The 23614-nt window shown below is 41.6% G+C and overlaps 1 non-coding gene across 1 annotated transcript; it reads right to left on the bottom strand.

Annotated features, from left to right (window-relative positions):
• Window positions 1-23230: 23230 nt before the first annotated feature.
• Window positions 23231-23362, bottom strand: LOC115029788 (small nucleolar RNA SNORA17). The gene has a single exon (XR_003835353.1). It is a non-coding gene; the product is annotated as a small nucleolar RNA SNORA17 (small nucleolar RNA).
• Between the last annotated feature and the right edge of the window lie 252 nt (window positions 23363-23614).

Genomic DNA, 23614 nt, shown 5'->3' with positions numbered 1-23614 from the left:
TCACAGTCAGCTATTGGATGGATCACAGGGCCCCCAATGGAGGAGCTAGAGCAAGTACCCAAGGAGCTGAAAGGATCTGCAATCCTATAGGTGGAACAACAATATGAACTAACCAATACCCCCCGGAGCTCGTGTCTCTAGCTGCATATGTATCAAAAGATGGCCTAGTCGGCCATCAGTGGAAAGAGAGGCCCATTGGTTGTGCAAACTTTAAATGCCTCAGTACAGGGGAACGCCAGGGCCAAGAAGTGGGAGTGGGTGGGTAGGGGAGTGGGTGGGGGGAGTGTGTGGGGGACTTTTGGGATAGCATTGGAAATGTAAATGAAATAAATACCCAATTAAAAAAAAAAAGATGTTCTCTTTGTAGTTTTCCAAAGAGCCATTTTCTCCTGCAACAGATTAGTAGACACAGCTGTGCTACAGATATGGGCCTGATGTTTAAGAGTCAAGCACCCCAAGACATTCACATGCCCAGTTAAAGGTAGTGTTCTGATCACACTTCTTCCTGGCTCATAAGAGCTAATAAACCATTAGTATCTGTCTTAGTGAGGGTTTTACTGCTGTGAACAGACACCATGACCAAGGCAAGTCTTATAAAAAATAACATTTAATTGGGGCTGGCTTACAGGTTCAGAGGTTCAGTCCATTATCAAGGTGGGACCATGGCAGCATCCAGGCAGGCATGGCACAGGCAGAGCAGGCAGAGCTGAGAGTTCTACATCTTCATCCAATGGCTGCTAGTGGAAGACTGACTTCCAGGCAACTAGGGTGAGGATCTTAAGCCTGCACCCACAGTGACACACCTACTCCAACCAGGTTACACCTCGAAATGGTGCCACTCCCTGGTCCAAGAATATACAAACCATCACAGTATCTCTTCAGTTTCACTTTTAATGGCACCATCCTGGTACCTTCAAATCATTAGTGGTAGACCACTATGGCATGCTGGCAATCAAGAAATACAATGAGCCCCCTTCCGGAGAGGTGTTTTGTTTTGTTTTGTTTTGTTTTGTTTTGTTTTGTTTTGTTTTTACACTTGGCAGCCTCCCATGAGTCAGCACCCTGGTTGAGACAGCTTGGCATCCAAATATGAGATTGGGCAGAAAATGCACATTCTAAAGGGTGCTGGCTCGGTGAACTCATGTGGTGTCACAGAACCCCCAGAGTATTTCCACCTCCTGTACGAAGATATGGGTTCCCTCATGTTCAATGGTGCCACAGGAGTCTCTCTGTAGAAAAGTAGAAGCCACTGTCACCTTCCCTGTCTCCCAAGCCAATAATGAGGCTTTAATCCCAGCATAGTTTGCCTGGAATTTTGTCTGGAGCTCGTATTGGAAGCGAGAGATACATGGGAAAGGAGCTGCAGTCATTACTAGCAAGCTCAAGCATGAGATGGGAGATCCCCAGTGGGGTATTTTGAGATTATTTGATACCAAGAAAAGAATATAAGACGAATAAATAAGAATGAAGTGAGTGGGAAATGCTTTCAGGGTTAGAGAATTTAATATTCTGTGGAGGACTCCACGGAAAGCCGAAAGAGATAGAATAACACTGTCTTATTTGCAGCGTAATTAAGCTAAGAGTAGTTGTTCATCTGGAACTCAAGTTTAGCTGGATGGTGTGTGTGTGTGTGTGTGTGTGTGTGTGAGAGAGAGAGAGAGAGAGAGAGAGAGAGAGAGAGAGAGAGAGAGAGAAAGAGAGAGAGAGAGAGAGAGAGAGAGAGAGAGAGAGAGAGAAAGAGAGAGAGAGAGAGAGAGAGAGAGAGAGAGAGAGAGAGATTAAGTGTGTGTATGTGTTTATTAAATCTAGTTTTCTTGATTCTCCAAAAGCTTGTTCTCCTGCCCCAGCCTTTTCCTGTGCCCTTTTAACCTGAAATGACCTCTTTTGCACGTTCCTGTCAAAGGGTTCTCTTGCCATCTTCTATACCCTCAACACCACTTCCCTTCTCCCTGTGGTCTTTCTAATTTCCTGGCCTATGTTTGCACTAATCCCCCTATATACACATATATGAACATTAAAGGCCGGAAACCACCTATGAGAGAGAACGTGCAATAGTAATCTTTCTGAGTCACCCTGGTTAACATGAGTCTTTCCAAATTCACTCATTTTCTTGTTAATTTCATTTTTGTTTAACAGCTGAACAAAATTCTACTGTGTATAAGCTCTACATTTTCATTATGTATTATTCTGTTGATAAATATTGAGACTGCCCCACTTTTCTTGCTACTGTGAATAATGCAGCAATATGCATGATGTACTACTAGTATCTCTGTGATAGGATCCAGAGCCATACAGTTATATACCTAGGAGTGGTATCAGTTGGGTCATATAATTTTATTTACTAAATCTGTCAACCCTAGTCATGAGCAAGCTAGCCTCCAGGTATCCTCTTGGAAGCTCAGAGACCGTGAAGACCAACAATCGTTTATCAGCAGTGGAAATGACTCTGATGTTCTGTCAGGAGGTAGAAGAAGAAACCTAAGGACCCGGGGAAGTGGTATGAAAAAGGCTCATAGTGCTTATAAGCCAGAAGACCTCCAGGGGGCAGTATTCCACAGGAGGGTCCCAATGATACCCCACCCCTTAGAATGACCAGCTCTGCTTAAAGAGGCTGCACCAGCTGGGCGTGGTGGCGCACGCCTTTATGGCGGATTTCTGAGTTTGAGGCCAGCCTGGTCTACAAAGTGAGTTCCAGGACAGTCAGGGCTACACAGAGAAACCCTGTCTCGAAAAGAGGCTGCACCAGCTCCCCACCGGGCTGTCCTGCAGGCAGAATGACAAGGAGAGAGGAGGGTCAGTGCTGATTGACATTCATGAGTGCAGTACAGTCCCAAACCAGCAAGGCCATGTTACAGTGAGTAAGTTACAGTCTCCTAATGACGCTTGACAGACTGGGGAGGGACATATGGAGGTATCCTCATCAGACAGCAAAGGAACCCAGGATTTCACAAATGTGGTCGGAGCTCAGCATGGTAGTGAACCCATAGATTTCAAACTGAATAATGAAACACGCAGGAAGGTGCAGAACTAGTTCAACGCATTCATCCAGTCAGGTCTTTGTTGAGCCTGCTGGATACTCTAAGCCTGAAGTGAGTTATGTATTAGTTCTGTAATAACTTATCAGTCTGTTTTGTGAACTTTGCTATATGTATAATTCTATCAGAAGCTTTTATAAAGAAATGTGAACAGTATATTATTTTATAATAACAAAAATGCATGTGAACAAACCTATAAGCTTTCTATTTTTTTTCTAATTTTGTAGGCATATGTATGTATTTGTGTGTGGTCATATAAGATGCTGCTAGGAGTTCATTTACATGTATAAATATATGAACAGATACCTATGCAGGGCACACACACACACACACACACACACACACACACACGATGGCTGGATATTTCCAGATGCAAATTTGATTTTGAGTTTTAGGCTAAATACTTGTATGCCTTTTCTATTTAAAGGTAAATTTTATGAACCTGCGATGGGGAAGGATAGAGATCATGGTCATGGTCAACAAATGATCTGGGAGGAGGAGAGGTTCTTCTGCCTACCAACTTTGATAAATGGATCTTGAGATACAAACAGTAGCCTGTGCTTGAGAACAGCTGAAGTGGTTTGCTCCCTGCAGAGGTCAGAGGAGTTTCAATTAAGGAAAAGTGGTAGAAGGAAGATTTGGAGTGGGTGGAAGAATTCACTGACCCTCGAGAGTGGGATTTTAGAAGGCCAGGACAACCCCTGGGAGGTGGTGGTGGTGGGGTGGAGGTGAGCACTCACAGCAGAAAGGAGAGATGAACAGGGCATACCAGAGGAGAGGGCTGGAGAAGGCAGATGAGCTGAGGGATTCTGCTCTTTAAGTAACCTCAGTTCCAATTGCTAGAGGAGGAAGGGTCTTCAAGGGAAGCCCAAGCTGAGGGTAGGGAGGGTCCCGCACACTGCATCATCAATTGGAGTGTTCGAATGGCCATGTTTGATAGCAACCACCAAACAAGCACGAAGCCTGATTTATCTAGTGGTGTGCAGCAGGATGCGGTTGGTGCTGGGAATGTCGTGACTTAGATGAGTCCACCTGGTCCCTTTGAGGAAATGCTGTGCTGAGTTTTAGGCTCCATCTGGTTCCTGACCACATACTTGCTTTGTGTTGGGGCATGGGCTCTAAGGCATGGGCTCTAATGTGATAAAGGGGGCCTGCAAATTCAGAGAGAGTCTAGATAGGGCAAGACACAGTAGTCATTCATCGGCTTTTATTCTGCAAGCGGTGGGTGGGAACTGACAAATTTCTAAAGTGTCAGTCTGTCCCTCTATGGAGCTGCTGCTCCCAGCTATTCTTCAACATGGGGGAGACACAGAGAAAACAGGGTCTCTTCTTGGGTTTCTTAGTCTTATTAACAAAAGAGCTCAAGAATTGACTTAAAGAGAAGATTAGGATAATTTCATTTGAATTTAAAAAGGAATCTCTACAGGACAAGTAAACTGAATCTCAGCAGCTGCCAGGAGGAGGAGGATGGAAGAAGCCATGTTGCTTACTTTTGAGCATAGAAAGATGCCCACTGCCTGGCAGTAGGCACCAGGGATGGGAAAGAGTATGAAAGCCCAAAGTGTCAGGAAAAAAAAAAAAAGCTTTTTAAGGTTCTGGCCAGCATGTGAAAGGGGCAGAAAAGGGAAGTGGGGGAGGGAAGTTGTCCACAGGGGCTGAGCAGGGGGAGGGGTGATTCTGGGCATGGAAAGCTCAGTTTCTCATTCAAATGGAATTGAATCCACCTATCTGGTTAATACACTCCCATGGGATGGTCCCCTGGTGAGGAGGTTGGCCTGCCCAGCTGGTCTGTTACAGCTCCACCAGGCCAGAAGGAAATTTTCTTGACTGGCCTTTATTGCTACTTTACCAGCCATAACCACCATTCTCAGTCCATCAGCAGCTACTTCATTTTCTGGCTTCACTTCCATTACTCTGTAGTCTTTTTATGTTTTTCTTTGACTTTTTAGAAATATGTTTATAGGATGTATCTTGATCATAGCCCCCACCCTTCCCTTTTTCCCTGGGAGCAGCCCACACACACCTCCCTCCCCCACAGCATGTCGTTTATTTATTTACTCATTTAAAACTTACCAACTCTGCTCCAATCCAATTGCGCGTGGGACCTGAGACTGCATTAGTTAGGGAAGCAGAAACCGGCCTGAGTAGGGCCACAGGCCTCATCCGGCCGGATCAGCGCCAGGGTAGCTTGAGCGCAGGGTTGCCTGACACCCGCCAGCTACCCACGACCCCCGCCGCAGGATTTTGGGACTGCTGGTGAGTGGAACACAGCTTCTGCTCCAGTCCAATCACCCGGGACCTGAGACTGCTCTGGTTGGGGAGAGAGAAATCTGGCCTACATAGGGCCACAAGCCTCTTCCGGTCAGAAAAGCACCGGGGCAGCTGGGGCGCAGGGTCGGCTGACACTCGCCAGCTACCCACAACACCCGCCACAGGATCTTAAGACTTCTGGTGAGTGGAGCACAGCTTCTGCTCCAATCCAATTGCGCGCGGGACCAGAGACTGCATTAGTTAGGGAAGCAGAAAACCGGCCTGAGTAGGACCACAGGCCTCTTCCGGCTGGACCAGCACCGGGGTACTGCCAGCTACCCACGACCCCCGCCGCAGGATTTAGAGACTGCTGGTGAGTGGAACACAGCTTCTGCTCCAATCTTTAAACAGTGACAACGATAACAACTAACCCCAGAGATTACCAGATGGCGAAAGGTAAACGTAATAATCTTACTAACAGAAACCAAGACCACTCACCATCATCAGAACCCAGCACCCCCACTTCGCCCAGTCCAGGGCACCCCAACACACCGGAAAAGCTAGACATGGATCTAAAAGAATATCTCCTGATGATGGTAGAGGACTTCAAGAAGGACTTTAATAACACACTTAAAGAAATACAGGAGAACACTGCTAAACAGGCAGAAGACAATAAAGAGGAAGCACAAAAATCCCTTAAAGAATTGCAGGAGAACACTGCTAAAGAGTTACAAATCCTTAAAGAAAAACACGATAACATAATCAAACAGGTAGAAGTCCTTACAGAAAAACAGGAAAACACATCCAAACAGATGATGGAAATGAACAAAACCATACTAGACCTAAAAAGGGAAGTAGACACAATAAAGAAAACCCAAAATGAGGCAACACTGGAGATAGAAACCCTAGGAAAGAAATCTGGAACCATAGACACGAGCATCAGCAACAGAATACAAGAGATGGAAGAGAGAATCTCAGGTGCAGAAGATTCCATAGAGAACATCGGCACAACAATCAAGGAAAATGTAAAATGTAAAAAGATCCTAACTCAAAACATCCAAGAAATACAGGACACAATGAGAAGACCAAATCTACGGATAATAGGAGTGGATGAGAATGAAGATTTTCAACTCAAAGGACCAGCAAACATCTTCAACAAAATTATAGAAGAAAACTTCCCAAATCTAAAGAAAGAGATGCCCATGAACATACAAGAAGCCTACAGAACTCCAAATAGACTGGACCAGAAAAGAAATACCTCCCGACACATAATAATCAGAACAACAAATGCTCTAAATAAAGATAGAATACTAAAAGCGGTAAGAGAAAAAGGCCAAGTAACATATAAAGGCAAGCCTATCAGAATTACACCAGATTTTTCACCAGAGACTATGAAAGCCAGAAGATCCTGGACGGATGTTATACAGACACTAAAAGAACACAAATTCCAGCCCAGGCTACTATACCCAGCCAAACTCTCAATTAACATAGATGGAGAAACCAAAGTATTCCACGACAAAACCAAATTCACACATTATCTCTCCACGAATCCAGCCCTTCAAAGGATAATAACAGAAAAAAACCAATACAAGGACAGGAACCACGCCCTAGAAACAACAAGAAGGTAATCCCTCAACAAACCTAAAAGAAGACAGCCACAAGAACAAAATGCCAACTTTAACAACAAAAATAACAGGAAACAACAAGTACTTTTCCTTAATATCTCTTAATATCAATGGACTCAACTCCCCGATAAAAAGACATAGACTAACAAACTGGCTACACAAACAAGACCCAACATTTTGCTGCTTACAGGAAACTCATCTCAAGAAAAGGATAGAAACTACCTCAGAATGAAAGGCTGGAAAACAATTTTCCAAGCAAATGGCATGAAGAAACAAGCTGGAGTAGCCATTCTAATATCTGATAAGATTGACTTCCAACCCAAAGTCATTAAAAAAGACAGGGAGGGACACTTCATACTCATCAAAGGTAAAATCCTCCAAGAGGAACTATCAATCCTGAATATCTATGCTCCAAATACAAAGGCAGCCACATTCATTAAAGAAACTTTAGTAAAGCTCAAAGCACACATTGCACCTCATACAATAATAGTGGGAGACTTCAACACACCACTTTCACCAATGGACAGATCATGGAAACAGAAACTAAACAGGGACACAGAGAAACTAAGAGAAATTATGAATCAAATGGATCTGGCAGATATCTACAGAACATTCTATCCTAAAACAAAAGGATATACCTTCTTCTCAGCACCTCATGGTACCTTCTCCAAAATTGACCACATAATTGGTCACAAAACAGGCCTCAACAGATACAAAAATATTGAAATTGTCCCATGCATCCTATCAGATCACCATGGACTAAGGCTGATCTTCAATAACAAAATAAATAATAGAAAGCCAACCTTCACGTGGAAACTGAACAACACTCTTCTCAATGATACCTTGGTCAAGGAAGGAATAAAGAAAGAAATTAAGGACGTTTTAGAGTTCAATGAAAATGAAGCCACAACATACCCAAACTTATGGGACGCAATGAAAGCATTTCTAAGAGGAAAACTCATAGCTCTGAGTGCCTCCAAAAGGAAACTAGAGAGAGCACACATTAGCAGCTTGACAACACACCTAAAAGCACTAGAAAAAAAGGAAGCAAATTCACCCAAGAGGAGTAGACGGCAGGAAATAATCAAACTCAGGGGTGAAATCAACCAAGTGGAAACAAGAAAAACTATTCAAAGAATCAACCAATCAAGGAGCTGGTTCTTTGAGAAAATCAACAAGATAGATAAACCCTTAGCCAGACTCACTAGAGGGCACAGGGAAAGCATCCTAATTAACAAAATCAGAAATGAAAAAGGAGACATAACAACAGATCCTGAAGACATCCAAAACACCATCAGATCCTTCTACCAAAGGCTATACTCAACAAAACTGGAGAACCTGGATGAAATGGAGAAGTTCCTAGACAGATACCAGGTACCAAAGTTGAATCAAGATCAGGTTAATGATCTAAACAGCCCTATATCCCCCAAAGAAATAGAAGCAGTCATTAATAGTCTCCCAACTAAAAAAAGCCCAGGACAAGATGGGTTTAGTGCAGAGTTCTATCAGACCTTCAAAGAAGATCTAATCCCAGTTCTTCACAAACTATTCCACAAAATAGAAACAGAAGGTACTCTACCCAACTCATTCTATGAAGCCACAATTACTCTGATACCTAAACCACAAAAAGACCCAACAAAGATAGAAAACTTCAGACCAATATCCCTTATGAATATTGATGCAAAAATCCTCAATAAAGTTCTTGCTAACCGAATCCAAGAACACATCAAAACAATCATCCATCCTGACCAAGTAGGTTTCATCCCAGGGATGCAGGGATGGTTTAATATACGGAAATCCATCAACGTAATCCAGTATATAAACAAACTCAAAGACAAAAACCACATGATCATCTCCTTAGATGCGGAAAAAGCATTTGACAAGATCCAACCCCCATTCATGATAAAAGTCTTGGAAAGATCAGGAATTCAAGGCCCATACCTACCCATGATAAAAGCAATCTACAGCAAACCAGTAGCCAACATCAAAGTAAATGGTGAGAAGCTTGAAGCAATCCCTCTAAAATCAGGGACTAGACAAGGCTGTCCACTTTCTCCATACCTATTCAACATTGTACTTGAAGTCCTAGCCAGAGCAATTCGACAACAAAAGGAGATCAAAGGGATACAAATTGGAAAAGATGAAGTCAAAATATCACTTTTTGCAGATGATATGATAGTATATATAAGTGACCCTAAAAATTCCACCAGAGAACTCCTAAGCCTGATAAACAGCTTTGGTGAAGTAGCTGGATATAAAATTAACTCAAACAAATCAATGGCCTTTCTCTACACAAAGAATAAACAGGCTGAGAAAGAAATTAGGGAAACAACACCCTTCTCAATAGTCACAAATAATATAAAATATCTTGGCGTGACTCTAACTAAGGAAGTGAAAGATCTGTATAATAAAACTTCAAGTCTCTGAAGAAAGAAATTATAGAAGATCTCAGAAGATGGAAAGATCTCCCATGCTCATGGATTGGCAGGATCAACATTGTAAAAATGGCTATCTTGCCAAAAGCAATCTACAGATTCAATGCAATCCCCATCAAAATTCCAAATCAATTCTTCAACGAATTAGAAAGTGCAATCTGCAAATTCATCTGGAATAACAAAAAACCTAGGATAGCAAAAACTCTTCTCAAGGATAAAAGAACCTCTGGTGGAATCACCATGCCGGACCTAAAGCTCTACTACAGAGCAATTGTGATAAAAACTGCATGGTACTGGTATAGTGACAGACAAATAGACCAATGGAATAGAATTGAAGACCCAGAAATGAACCCACACACCTATGGTCACTTGATCTTCGACAAGGGAGCTAAAAACATCCAGTGGAAGAAAGACAGCATTTTCAACAAATGGTGCTGGCACAACTGGTTGTTAACATGTAGAAGAATGCGAATCGATCCATTCCTATCTCCTTGTACTAAGGTCAAGTCTAAGTGGATCAAGGAACTTCACATAAAACCAGAGACACTGAAACTTATAGAGGAGAAAGTAGGGAAAAGCCTTGAAGATATGGGCACAGGGGAAAAATTCCTGAATAGAACAGTAATGGCTTGTGCTGTAAGATCGAGAATTGACAAGTGGGACCTCATGAAACTACAAAGCTTCTGCAAGGCTAAAGACACCATCAATAAGACAAAAAAACCACCAACAGATTGGGAAAGGATCTTCACCTATCCTAAATCAGATAAGGGAGTAATATCCAATATATATAAAGAACTCAAGAAGGTGGACTCCAGAAAGTCAAATAACCCCATTAAAAAATGGGGCTCAGAACTGAACAAAGAATTCTCACCTGAGGAATACCGAATGGCAGAGAAACACCTGAAAAAATGTTCAACATCCTTAATCATCAGGGAAATGCAAATCAAAACAACCCTGAGATTCCACCTCACACCAGTCAGAATGGCTAAGATCAAAAATTCAGGTGACAGCAGATGCTGGCGAGGATGTGGAGAAAGAGGAACACTCCTCCATTGTTGGTGGGATTGCAAGCTTGTACAACCACACTGGAAATCAGTCTGGCGGTTCCTCAGAAAATTGGACATAGTACTACCGGAGGATCCAGCAATACCTCTCCTGGGCATATATCCAGAAGATGTCCCAACCGGTAAAAAGGACACATGCTCCACTATGTTCATAGCAGCCCTATTTATAATAGCCAGAAGCTGGAAAGAACCCAGATGTCCCTCAACAGAGGAATGGATACAGAAATTATGGTACATTTACACAATGGAGTACTACTCAGCCATTAAAAAGAATGAATTTATGAAATTCCTAGCCAAATGGATGGACCTGGAGGGCATTATCTTGAGTGAAGTAACACAATCACAAAAGAACTCACACAATATGTATTCATTGATAAGTGGATATTAGCCCAAAACTTAGGATACCCAAGATATAAGATACAATTTGATAAACGCATGAAACTCAAGAAGAATGAAGACCAAAGTGTGGACACTGTGCACCTTCTTAGAATTGGGAACAAAACACCCAGGGAAGGAGTTACAGAGACAAAGTTCGTAGCTGTGATGAAAGGATGGACCATTTAGAGACTGCCGTATCCAGGGATCCGTCCCATAATCAGCTTCTAAACACTGACACCATTGCATACACTAGCAAGATTTTGCTGAAAGGACCCAAATATAGCTGTCTCTTGTGAGACGATGCCGGGGCCTAGCAAACACAGGAGTGGATGCTCACAGTCAGCTATTGGATGTATCACAGGGCTCCCAATGGAGAAGCTAGAGAAAGTACCCAAGGAGCTAAAGGGATCTGCAACCCTATTGTTGGAACAACATGATGTACTAACCAGAACCCCGGAGCTCTTGTCTCTAGCTGCATATGTATCGAAAGATGGCCTAGTCGGCCATCAATGGAAAGAGAGGCCCATTGGACTTGCAAACTTTATATGCCCCAATATAGGGGAATGCCAGGGCCAAAAGAATGGGAATGGGTGGGTAGGGAAGTGGAGGGCGCTATGGGGGACTTTTGGGATAGCATTGGAAATGTAATTGAGGAAAATATGTAATAAAAATATTAAAAATCAAAAAAAAAAGAAAACTTTTCAACTATGATTTAAATTTGGGGAATTAGACTTTTTAGTCTAGTTCTTTACAATAAAGCTGTAATGAAAATCAAAATAAATACATAAATAAAACTTACCGACTCAGTTAGTTCTGCCTTTTACTCTCTGGAGCATGAGCAGTGCACTAGTAACCGCTCCCCGCCATCTCCACAGGAAAATGAATCCCCTCCTGCAGCCAGCAGCTGCCCATAGATCCCCAGTGCAGGTCTGATTCCGTGTCTCCTCCTCCACTCATGCTGGGATTGGTACCTGGCTCCATCATCTCCAGGTGACCCGCACGCAGTCTCCGTTGCTGTGTCTGTGCAGCAGCTGTGTCCAGAAGACAGCGAGCACTCCACAGCACTCCTCCCTATCCTCGGCTGCTTACATACTTTTTATCTTCTGCAAAGGTCTCTGAGCTTTGACAAGGAAGGCAGATACTGATGTATCCCCTAAGACTAAGCACTATTGTGACGAAGTGACTATTTCAGATATCTAAATGGAATCTTAGGCTGTTTATCTTTCTGACTTGCTCATGCCATTTGTAGTAGATATGCCTTCCGTAGGTTCATACATGTGAATCATTGGTCCATAGGGAGTCGCACTGTTAGGAAGTGTGGCCTTGTTGGAGTAGGCGTGGATTTGTTGGAGGGAGCATATCACTGCGGAGGAGGGCTTTGAGGTTTCATGTATATGCTCAAGCTATGCTCACTGTGGAAGACAGTCCTCCCCTGCTTCTTACAGATCAAGATGTAGAACTCCCAGCTCCTTCTCCAGCACCATGTCTGTCTTGAAGCTGCCACAAGTCTCACTAATGGTCTAAACCTCTGAAACTGTAAGCCAGCCGGAATAGAATGTTTTCTTTAATAAGAATTGCTGTGGTCATGGTGTCTCTTCACAGCAATTGAACCCTAAGACACCATTTAACATAATGTCATAAGGAAGGCTAATATCACATATCACAGGAATTCCTTTAAGGGATTAATATCTCATGTGTAGATATACAAATACATGCACAGATATCATATTTCCTTCTCTATCTCTAATCCACGCTGCTTCCACATTTTGGCACTCTAAGTAGGGGAGCAATGAGTATTAGAATACTGTTAAATCTTAGAGGCATTTACCTCAGTTCTTTTGGATAAATACCTGCATTTCTGTTGCATTTCTATTCTACATAATAAACATATTTTTCATGTTTTTTAGGAGTCATGGTTTTAGTTTTGCTGCGGTTATTGTTCTGAGATAGGGTCTTCCTGTATATATAAGACGAGACTTAAACTCACTGGTTAGCCCAGGTGTCTGAAGCAATGGCACCATTTTATGTTCCTACCAACAACTCCCCACACCCTTATAAACAGAAGTCTGTTGTACAGTGATGTCTCTATAATGATTAATTCTCTCCTATACACTTTAAGCATTCTTAAAAGGCAAATGTCATGGCAAGCATTCTTACCACAATAAAATACATTTTTAAAATGTCACTTTAGCTGCTCCTTCTGAGAAGAGACCAAGAAGATAAACTATGTAAGATTTACTAGGGGATATTTGGGCACAGCCCTGTGTGCACAACTCTTAACACTCAGGAGACCAAAGCAGGAGGATTGGAGTTCAAGGGCAACCTCGGCTTCCATGAGACCCCCCTCCCCCCCCTCTCTCTCTCTCACACACACACACACACACATGCATGCACGTGCGCGTGTTTTTGAGCAAGATGTTGTTGGGATCCTGAGGACATCTTTCAGATTGTAGTGTGGAATTCCTGAGAAATGGAGCTAGATATTGTTGTAGAAATATTTAATCTCAATTATGGGTTCCTACCCTGCCTTTCATCATTCAGTTCCTACAGTCAACTTTTATTTTTATAGTAAGCCTTAACCAGTACTAGCGCTGGACAGATATCTACCCTTTAGGCTATTAGAATATATTTCACCATCAGTAACCACATTTTATAACTTGCCATTTTCCCTCTGGGAAGCTCTTAACTCCAATTGGCCAGCCCTTGTGGCCATGATTTCATGATTCACTTCCCCATGGCAGCTTCCTCTTCCCTCTACTTTCTTCTCCCCTCCTTGTGCTTCTCCTCCTCCACCAAGTCCTAGAACCCCAAACCCTGCCTATGTCTCTTCTCTCCAGCTATTGGATATTGGATCTTTATTAAACAAATAGTTTTAAATTAAGGAGCAAGGTCACATTGTACTTGGGATTCTTTCCTCCCTGGAGGCAACCAGGCCTTGGAAGCCAGTATTTATTTAGCATTGTAATACATACCAAAAGACCAAACCTAAACAGGAGATAATTCTTCTTCATGACTAGAGAGGTGAGCTGCTCTTTAGAGATGAGGCTAGTCCTGGAGGTCTAGTGAGGGAACAGGAGTTCCTTGCAGGACATGAGAAGTCTGATAGGCCAAACTTACATTTCAGATATCAGGAAGATATCTTGTACTCACAGAAGTCACTGGCCATGGGAGTGAATAAGATTCTCACAGGAGTATGTCTTCAGAGGGGAGAGTATTAGGTAATAAGTCCTGTAGAGCAAGCTGCACTGCTCGCTCACTATGCAGGGGGTTCAGTGACATGGGATTTTGGTTTTCAGTGAATGCCAGTGGATTTGTTTTTCAGATAGGACAAATGCTGTTTTATTTTGTTGCTAAGGAGGATAATTTACCCCCAAGGAAGTCGGTGGTGTAGAACAGGGAGAAAAGAGGGTCTAATAAGTGAGAAGGCAGCTTCTTACCAAGATTTCTCTTTATCGATAGGTTACAGAGCATAGTCAAAATGAGAGCCTTGTGGGTCAGGGATTTGATGAGTTAATCTAAGATGGTAGTGGCAGTGCACGCCTTTAATCCCAGCACTTGGGAGGCAGAGGCAGGCAGATTTCTGAGTTTGAGGCCAGCCTGGTCTACAGAGTGAGTTCCAGGACAGACAGGACTACACAGAGAAACCCTGTCTTGAAAAATCAAAACAAACAAATAAATAAATAATTAATTAAAATAAATAAATAAAATAAAATAAAAAAATAAAAAGAGCAAACACTCTGAAATGTACCGAAAGTAGAAGTGTCACCAGACTTAGGGTTCATAACCTGTGTCCCAACTAGCCAGGTTCAGCACCTGCCATTATTGAGTCAACTAAAGGAGTCAAATTAACAGTGAAATCATGAGGCAGGGATGAGAGGAGGTGTTTTATTAAATGTGAGCAACTTGGAAAGTGGGATAGAGATTACTTAATTCCAAGAAGTTCACCTTGGATAGTTCTGACTTGAAAGCAGGGTTTAAAGAGGAACCAAGAGATTTGTACAACTAAGCAGGGCTATAAGGTACCCCCCACACACACACACTTTTGTTTCAGCTCCATATCTCCTGCAAAGTCAGGTAACACGTTGTAAATCTTTATTCAGGAGACAAGTTCTTTCTCTGCATACCCTAAAGCATCCAGCCATTTCATTTCACAAAAGGATATTGCTGGGGAAATTCTCATTACTTGGGGTCTGTTCTTTCAATGGTCTTGTAGCCAAAGAGGGTGCATAAGTGTTCTTCAGAACACTTATTCATTCCTGCCAGCATCACCTGATTATGTAAGCATAGCACTGCTGTTCCAAATTAAGATGGATGGATGTTTCCAGGTTGGAAAAGAAAGCTAAAAAGCTTATATGGCCAGTGTAGTCTTCTTTCTTGTCAGTTCTCCTGGAGGCAGTGGAGGGGGAAGAGCGTCAGTGGAGGGTAAAATGTTGTCTTACAAGATATTTTTGGTGGCTGTATAATAATAAAATGTTTACTTATCTAAGTCTCAGTTGCTTTGCTACTGTAGCTGACCTGCTTTCTGTGTTCCTCTGAGGCCAGAAACTGGCATTTAGCACCCAGTCCTAAAACAGTAGGAGATTAAGTAAAGGATTAATTGCTAGAGCCTTTTCCCTTTTGTCCAGATGCCTCTTGCTTGTGAGACTAGGGGGAAGTTTGGAGCAATAAACTTCTATTGAACCAGGAGAAGAGAATAACACTTGCAGAAGGAAAAAGTTTTACGTAAGCAAATATGCATAAACTCACATACATTCATATACAGATTCATGTATACAAATGTACACATTTCCATTCAAACCAGTAGGGCCTAGCTTGCATGCATTCTCACAATTAAATACTTGCACACACACATTCATACTTACGTATACACATCCACACACATATATGTATATGGAGCAAAAGACCAAGCACCAGTGTAGAAAGAACTCACTCATTCTGGATGAAAAATAAGCTCCAACCTTGATTGCATTGAGAAAGAAAAAGTGTCTACCCTTTTAATGCTAAATGAATTAAGCCCAGGTTTGTAAGAAGACACCTTTGTTCCTTTAATAAGACTAAGCCTGCCTTGTAATTAAGAAAAGACCTGTTCTGTCCCATGGTAAGGAGAAGCCTGTCTGCTCCCTCTGCTCTTTGCAGCTTCTGTTTTTCCTCTTTCCCTCTGCATTCTGCACATTGCTCTCTTAGTTGTTTTTATGTTACCTATAGTTTCCAAGTTATTCCACTCTGCATCCTCCTTCCAATCTTGCTCTCTCCTCCTGCTCTGAAGTCACAACGATGCTCTTACTCTCAATGCCTTTTCTCCCAATGCTATGCCTTTACTTATAAGCTCTTCTTGAGTTCAGTTCTGACTAAAAAGTTCTCTTGTGTCCTGACTATAAATTTATCCTCAGTTCTGTTCTAAAAAGTTCTCCTCAGCTCAGTTCTGTCTGGGTTTTTTTTTTGTTTTTTGTTTTTTTTGTTTGTTTGTTTGTTTTTTGTTTTTTTTTTTGGTCCTTAGCACTTATACATCTTTCAGAATACACGATCACATAGCAAAAAGTTCATCACAAGTTCACACATAAGTTCAAATCATAAATTGAAATAGAAGTTTACAGCAGAGAATGTTTACATGTACATTCATTAGGAGTGATTATCTGGCTAAACATTCACCACCTGTCACAGCTCCACAGGTTCATCAAGAGTTAAAAACCACGTGATTAGTGAAGTTTCGCATAGGTAAACCTGGTCAATAGTTTTTCTGTCCTAGCACCTATAATAAATGTTAGTTCCCTTTTTATGACCTTTGGTTAATGGTTTTATAACCTCAAGGAATGTGCTCTGAGTAGTTGAAAATCTGGTTACTATCTAACAGCAATTAACTGGTGATTAATTGCTTAACTTAATTAATTGATTAACTGGTAATTAATTGGTGACTGGCAGAGATCTCATTGTAGTTTTGACTATCAGAAAAAGACCTGATAGCAGTCTCACTATAAAAGAGCTTAATAAATACTGATATAAGTTTTGGAGTTTTTATGGGATCATCATAAAGAACTGAGAGGTCATTTGTCTATATAGCATGACTATAAGATAGTACATGTTCATAGAACTACTCAAAAGGGTGGGCTAATACCTAGTGATTGTCATATATGTTTAATAATAATAACAACAACAACAACAGGAAAAGCATATTAATAGCAGGGATTTTTCCCAAAATGATTTTCTCTTGAGACTTGCCTATAGGAAGAAATCTGTCGTGGATTATTTTAATCTGAGGCAGACCATCTCAGGAAGATCATCTGCTAGTTATGAGCTTGCACTATGATGGCTCCTGAGTTATACAAGTTATAAAGTTCTAAATTATTTAAGACACACAAGAGGGAGATTTAGAGATGATGTATATGGTATTATAGTTTCTATGGTCAAAGATTAACAGTTACAAGAACTGGATGAAATATATGTCTGTACTGGCTGGTTTTGTGTGTCAACTTGACACAAGCTGGAGTTATCACAGAGAAAGGAGCTTCAGGTGAGGAAATGCCTCCATGAGATCCAGCCATAAGGCATTTTCTCAATTAGTGATCAAGGATAGGAGGACCCATTGTGGGTGGTGACATCACTGGGCTGGTAGTCTTGGTTCTATAAGAGAGCAGGCTGAGCAAGCCAAGGGAAGCAAGCCAGTAAACAGCATCCCTCTATGGCCTCTGCATCAGCTCCTGCTTCCTGACCTGCTTGAGTTCCAGTCCTGACTTCCTTTGCTGATGAACAGCAATGTGGAAGTGTAAGCTGAATAAACCCTTTCCTCCCCAAGTTGCTTCTTGGTCATGTTGTTTGTATAGGAATATAAACCCTTACTAAGACAATGCCTAATTATCTATTTAAAATTTTGGTTATTGACCTTTTGAAATATAAAATATTGGTTATACACAGTTGTTAAAAAGTACTGTATGGGTGTAACGGCCTATCTAGGCATTTAATAACTGTATCTAGAGATTATTCTTATATGGTCAGAGGGGCTGAAAATATATTTTTCACTAAAATGTTTCACTAAAAGTGAAAATACCCCCTTACCATCCAAGAGACTGTGGACCATCTCTAGAAATGCTCTGTAACTGTTGGAAGTCACTTCTTCAAGAAGGCCATGGAGGCTCCACCTGATGAATTCTAACCAGCATCCAGTCTATATAGAGGATCAGGGAAAGCCATACTTAGGCCAGACAAGGACTTTGACCTATCCATAGATGAACAACTAGTTAAAAAAGGCTCCAGGGAGCTCAAGATGCCTCACAAGCCCCAAGAATTATGAGTCCCAAGAACTAAGTCCACAATTGGCCTTAATTCTATAAAACAGAAATTCCTTTTGAGTACCTACATAGTCTTTAACACGAGCCAGGAAATATGCCAACATTAAAATGATCAGTGTGTTTCTTAAAATGTTCAGGGAACTACAGTTCTTAGATGTTATACTTAACTATATAAAATGTTATTTAAAAATCTACTTCTCACTAGTGATTTGTGTGTGTGTGTGTGTGTGTGTGTGTGTCTACATTACCTGGATGTAGAATTAGACCACAGCTTATCTCAGCACTATAATGTCAATATATGTTTTCACACCTGAGAAAAACAGGCCATCTTCTTAAAAGATGAGGGTAAGTCTGAAAGCTGCCTTCACTCACTGTGGAACACTTCTCACAGATGTCCTGTGTCTTTCAGCATTCACACTCCCTGGCTAAAGGAAGCTGCTAGGATTCTATTTCTCTTTTAAACTGCCAGATGCTGACTTTAACAGACTCCTCTTAGGAAGCTACTGGGTGCTCATTCCTTACCCTGGAATCTGCTATAGAAAACAGCTCATTACGCAGTTACCTTCCCCACTTACAGTTATCTTATGCTCCATTAAACAAACAAACTTAGGTTAATCACGATGTTATTTTTTTCCTTATTAACTTTGTATCTTTGAACTTAAGAGGGGAGATCTAATGACCAATTATGAATCTATGCTGGCCCATAAAAACATTGTTTGAAGATTTTTCTACCAAACCAAGGCCACATGTCTTGTGTTTGATAGCAGTGACAAAAATCATTGGTCACAGCAAAGCCTGGAGGGTTCTTTAGATGGTTTTCTTCTTCTAATAAGAGCAAAATTGCTCCAACTTAACTGTATGCTTAGTAAAAATTGCAATAGCATGAAGAGTCTCAGTTTCTGTGTACCACAAATGTAACCTCACTTGTATGACACACTCCAAGGATGTATTTTTGTCATTATATGGCTGACTTACATTCTGGACCTCTCACATCTACTAAGATTTACCATGGCTCCTAGATCAACCAGCCTCTGAGGCATCTAGCTGTGACCCCTTTCTATGTTGCTTCTTTTGCCATCTTGGAAGCAATTGGAGAGCTCTATGCCCCCAAAGTCATCCAACTTGACTTCTTGTCACTCTGGGCATTTTTAAGGACTCAGACAACTGGATGGAGGGCCTCTTAGCTGCCCTTCACTGCTCTGGTTAAAGGACAGTTTGCTTCTGTAGAGATGTGTCTTTCGCTTATTTCTGTCACCTCAGTTGATGCAGATCTAACAAAGTAGATTCCCTTGCCTTCTGCCTATCAGATACTCTCTCATAACTCCTGTATTTCTTGTAAACGTCTTGACTCTACAAGAAATTAAATTTTAAATTCTCAATACTGTTTCTTGAAGTTTGCTGATTTTTGGCCATTCATGGAGGCTTTTATCCAATCCTAGACTCTCTGAAAAGTGTTACCTGGAGTGTTTAATCACACACTTCAATAGTGTATGAGTTTGTGTGTGTATATGTGTGTGTATGTGTGTGTGTATGTGTGTGTGTGTTGTTATACTGATAATGAAACTTAGGGACCCATACATGCTGGGCACGAAGCCCTCCAATGTTATTGTTTTTTTAAATTTCTGTAATTTATGTTTTCTATGTTTTGTAATTTAAAGTTAAAATAAGACATTATACATTTTTATTTTTGTAATATATAAGGCAAAAATTACACATGTGTATCCAACATCACTACATTTTGGTGAGACAGTGTAAGGTTGGTTCTAGGCCTGGAGAGGGTAAAGTGCCTGCTATATCAGCTTCAGAGCCTAAGTTTGAGACCCCAGAGCCCACATAGAAAGCAGTAACCGATATCTCTGGACCTTACTGGCCAGCCAGTCTGAGTAAGCTGATGAGGTTGAGGTTCAATGACAGAACCTGTCAAAAACAAAACAAAACAAAAACACAAAACAACAGAACAAAACAAAACACAAAACCAAACAAAACCAAAACCTAATGTGTAGAGTAATCAAAGAAAGGCAAATTACATCAACCTCTGGCATTTGCAACACACATGCACACACACACACACACACACACACACACACACACACAGTAACAAGCATATACATCACACACACAAATAGAATATAAAAATTAAAGCTCTTTCTAGTTTCTAAAAGCTTATGGATTAGAAGAAAGGGACTTTAATCAGAGATCAATAAAACTATTTGAAACCAAAACAATGATCACACATGTCACCTATATAACCATGGAACTAGAGTAGAAAGTCTTTTTAATCAAAACAAAAACAACAAAACAATGGAGTTCTTTACACAGAGAAAAACTAAAACCACAGCACACACTTTTAAAGATACGACGTCAAGGCTTACTCTAGCCTTCTTATTATAAGGAAGCCATTTCTAGATAATATCTTGGGTTTTAATATTAACAAAGGTGAGCATATTGGCTCAATTCTAACAGGAACATGGAATTTTTCTCTAATTAATTTTCTCATTAACATTTTCCTTTGGATACCAAAGTCTTCATTTGATCTTCACATGGGTCACAAAAATACCCCTTGGGATTTTCAGAGCAAAGTTCTGGAGACACACTGGAGACCCCATGCAAGATTCAATCCCTAAACTAATTATCTTTCTAAAGATAATTTAAAAAAAATCACTATCAACATAAAAACAGATTAAAATAGCTCTTGTTTCATATTGTAACTGTTCTTTAGAATTCCCTAATCACTGATTATGTTTTCTGATCTGATTGTAGAACAAAAAACTACCAAGTTGAATGTTAGTTCACTATTGTAAGTGGTACACTATTTACGCAGTGTACTAATGTAAGGAGTTCACTATTGTAGGTAGTTACTACTGTAGATAGTTCACTATGATAGGTAGTGCACTATTGTAGGTAGTTTACTATTTTTAGTAGTTCACTATTGTAGGTAGTTTACTATTTTTAGTAGTTCACTATTGTAAGTAGCTCACTATTATAAGTAATGCACTATTGTAAGTGGTGCAATTTTGTAAGTAGTTCACTATCATCATAAGTAGTACACTATTATAAGTAGTATACCACTGTAAGTAGTTCGTTATAGTAAGAATATATTGTCTGTAGGACATGTGAAATTGAGAGTCAATATTCTAGACTTAAAGTTTTCCTCACTTCTTTACTCAACTGTAACCAGTCATTTTAAAAACTAGCTTTTTATTTAATTACAAGTCAAATGACTATCCTTTTGTTCATCAATCTTTGCATAGGACAGGACAGAGGAAAGAATTTCAGCTTATTTCAAAGGATTAACCTCAAAGTCCTATTTCCATGAAGTAGGAGCTGAGGTATATCCACAGGCTTGAGGTTATATCTCTAAACAGTCAAAAGAGCCCCCCCCTCCTCACCCCAAACTGGCCCATGGGAACTTCCATGATCACAAAAGCATCTCAGAAATTTTCATTTTATCCTCATCCTCGGTCATTGTTTCTATTATCCCTTTAAATCTCTTAATTTTTTTTGTGTGTGAATTTCTATCATGAACCCAGTCCCACACATTTTCCCCTTCCATTGTACCCACCCTTCATCCTTGAAACTTCTCCCCCAACAGAGGGAAAAAAAAATCCCATTGTGGAAGCTGTAATGTGTGTGTCACACTATGTCCCACAGTTTACCCTTTTGTGCACATTTCTTTTCTTGGGAACGTTTATTGCAATGACTTGTTGGTCTGGTATGAGGCCTCTGGCTTCTGCTACTCCACTAATATCAGATCCTCCCTGGGACTCTTCTCAGATGGTCTGTTGTTGCCCTGTGTTATGAAGATCATGGAGTTTTGGATCTGTAGCACTGACTCCTTCATGTGCTCCAGCAGTTCATTGATAGGGTGGGCCAACTCAAAGCCCTGGATCTGAGCCTGAGAGGTATCTGAGCTGGCCAGCCTACCAGCAATTCCACTCACATGCCCTTGGGCCTGGCAGTCTCTACCAGTAACATCCACTACCAGAGCCAGCTCTACCCTGCTGCCCACAAGAGGTGCAGGGCCGACTGTGCTGAGTGTTGAAGCTGGTGAAAGACATGGCCAGTTCTCCAAGTCTCATGACCCCAGGGCCAGCTCTTCTGCCTGCCAAAGATATCGAGGGATAATGGAGGTGAGGAAGGCATCTCTCCCTCATCCATGCTGCTGCTCAGGAGGCAAGAGACAGGGGCAGATCTTCCACACTCATGCCCTAGAGGCCAGCCTACCATCAACCGCTACATCCAGTGACAGCTCTCTGTGCTGCCTAGGTGAGGAGCAGAGTCTGCTGTAGCAGGTGAGTCTCAGGACTAGCTCTCCTGTCTGCTGTAGGTGGCAAGGGGCAAAAGGGGAGGTCACAGCATGGCAGACAAGTGGTAGAGCCAGGTTTCCCATGTTCATGGCCTTGGGTTACCTTGTGCCTGTCCCCACAGGCAGGGTCAGCTCTACTGTGTTTCCTGGGTGAGGTACAGAGCTGCTCTCCCAAGTACTGTAGCTAGGGAGGAGCAGGGACATCTCTCCTGCTCTCATGATTTCAGGGCTAGTTCTGCCTGCCACAGTTGGGGAAAGGGTAGGGGTAGGAAGGTGTCTCTCCCTCATTCATGCTGCCACACAGGAGACAAGGAGCATGGCCAGGTCTTGAGGTCAGCTCCCCTGCTCTCATTTCCCAGAGCCAGAGTTCCCATGATGGCCAGTTAGGTGTAAGGCCAATTCTGCACAGCTCTCAGATATTGATATGTCACCAGGCAGCTCAGACCAGAGATGTCTGCCTGTCCTTTAGTGGTAACAGATCCTTGCTGCTGCTGGTCCATGGATCTAGACGTGGTCCCACTGGAAGCACAGGTCAAGATCCCACTATGGTCCCAGGTGGCATCACCAGCTTCTCACACCACACTGTCCCTGATTACCCTCGAGTCTCCAGTTCTGCCTCTCTTTACTGTGTCCTCATCCTCCTGTTTCTCTTTCTCTTCTATTCCTCTACCAATTACTTGTTCCTCCTAGTGGTGCCTGGGGGTGTCTGAGTATTTGGAGTCAACTCAGGAATGGTCTCAGGAGTGCTACGACCCTGGACAGGGTCATCTCAGGCATGGTCTACCTCCCAACCTGCAGAGTACCTGACTGTTGGTCATCTCAGACTCTCGCTCTTTTTTTTTCCCCCTTCAGGGAATGTTAGGCTATGAATCATTAAGATGTTCACAAGTCAGAACCCTAATCATAGACAAAGTCTCTCTCCTCTCTGCCACCTACTGATGTGTATGAGACACAGCAGCTATATCTGCCATGCTTCTAGGGGTGGGTAATTACTATTTTTTTTAACCTTAATATTCTGTTCTCTTGATTATAACTAAAACAATCTGATAAAACCAAGCTGTGGTTTGATGTCTCATAGAAAACTGTGGATGAAAATATGTTGTCATTGAAAGAGCATAATGAGTAGTGGTTCCTTACAGAGCCTGTTAGGTGTTGCAGTTTCTGCTCTTAGGAACAGATTAGTGGCATTTTCAGCAATATAAGTAATTATCTCAGGATAAGAAGGACTCATTCACCCC

This window comes from Mus caroli, unplaced genomic scaffold, assembly GCF_978045245.1.
Source record: "Mus caroli unplaced genomic scaffold, Mus_caroli_1 scaffold_18, whole genome shotgun sequence".
In the NCBI taxonomy this organism is placed as follows: domain Eukaryota; kingdom Metazoa; phylum Chordata; class Mammalia; order Rodentia; family Muridae; genus Mus; species Mus caroli.
This window is presented reverse-complemented; position numbering and strand designations above follow the sequence as displayed.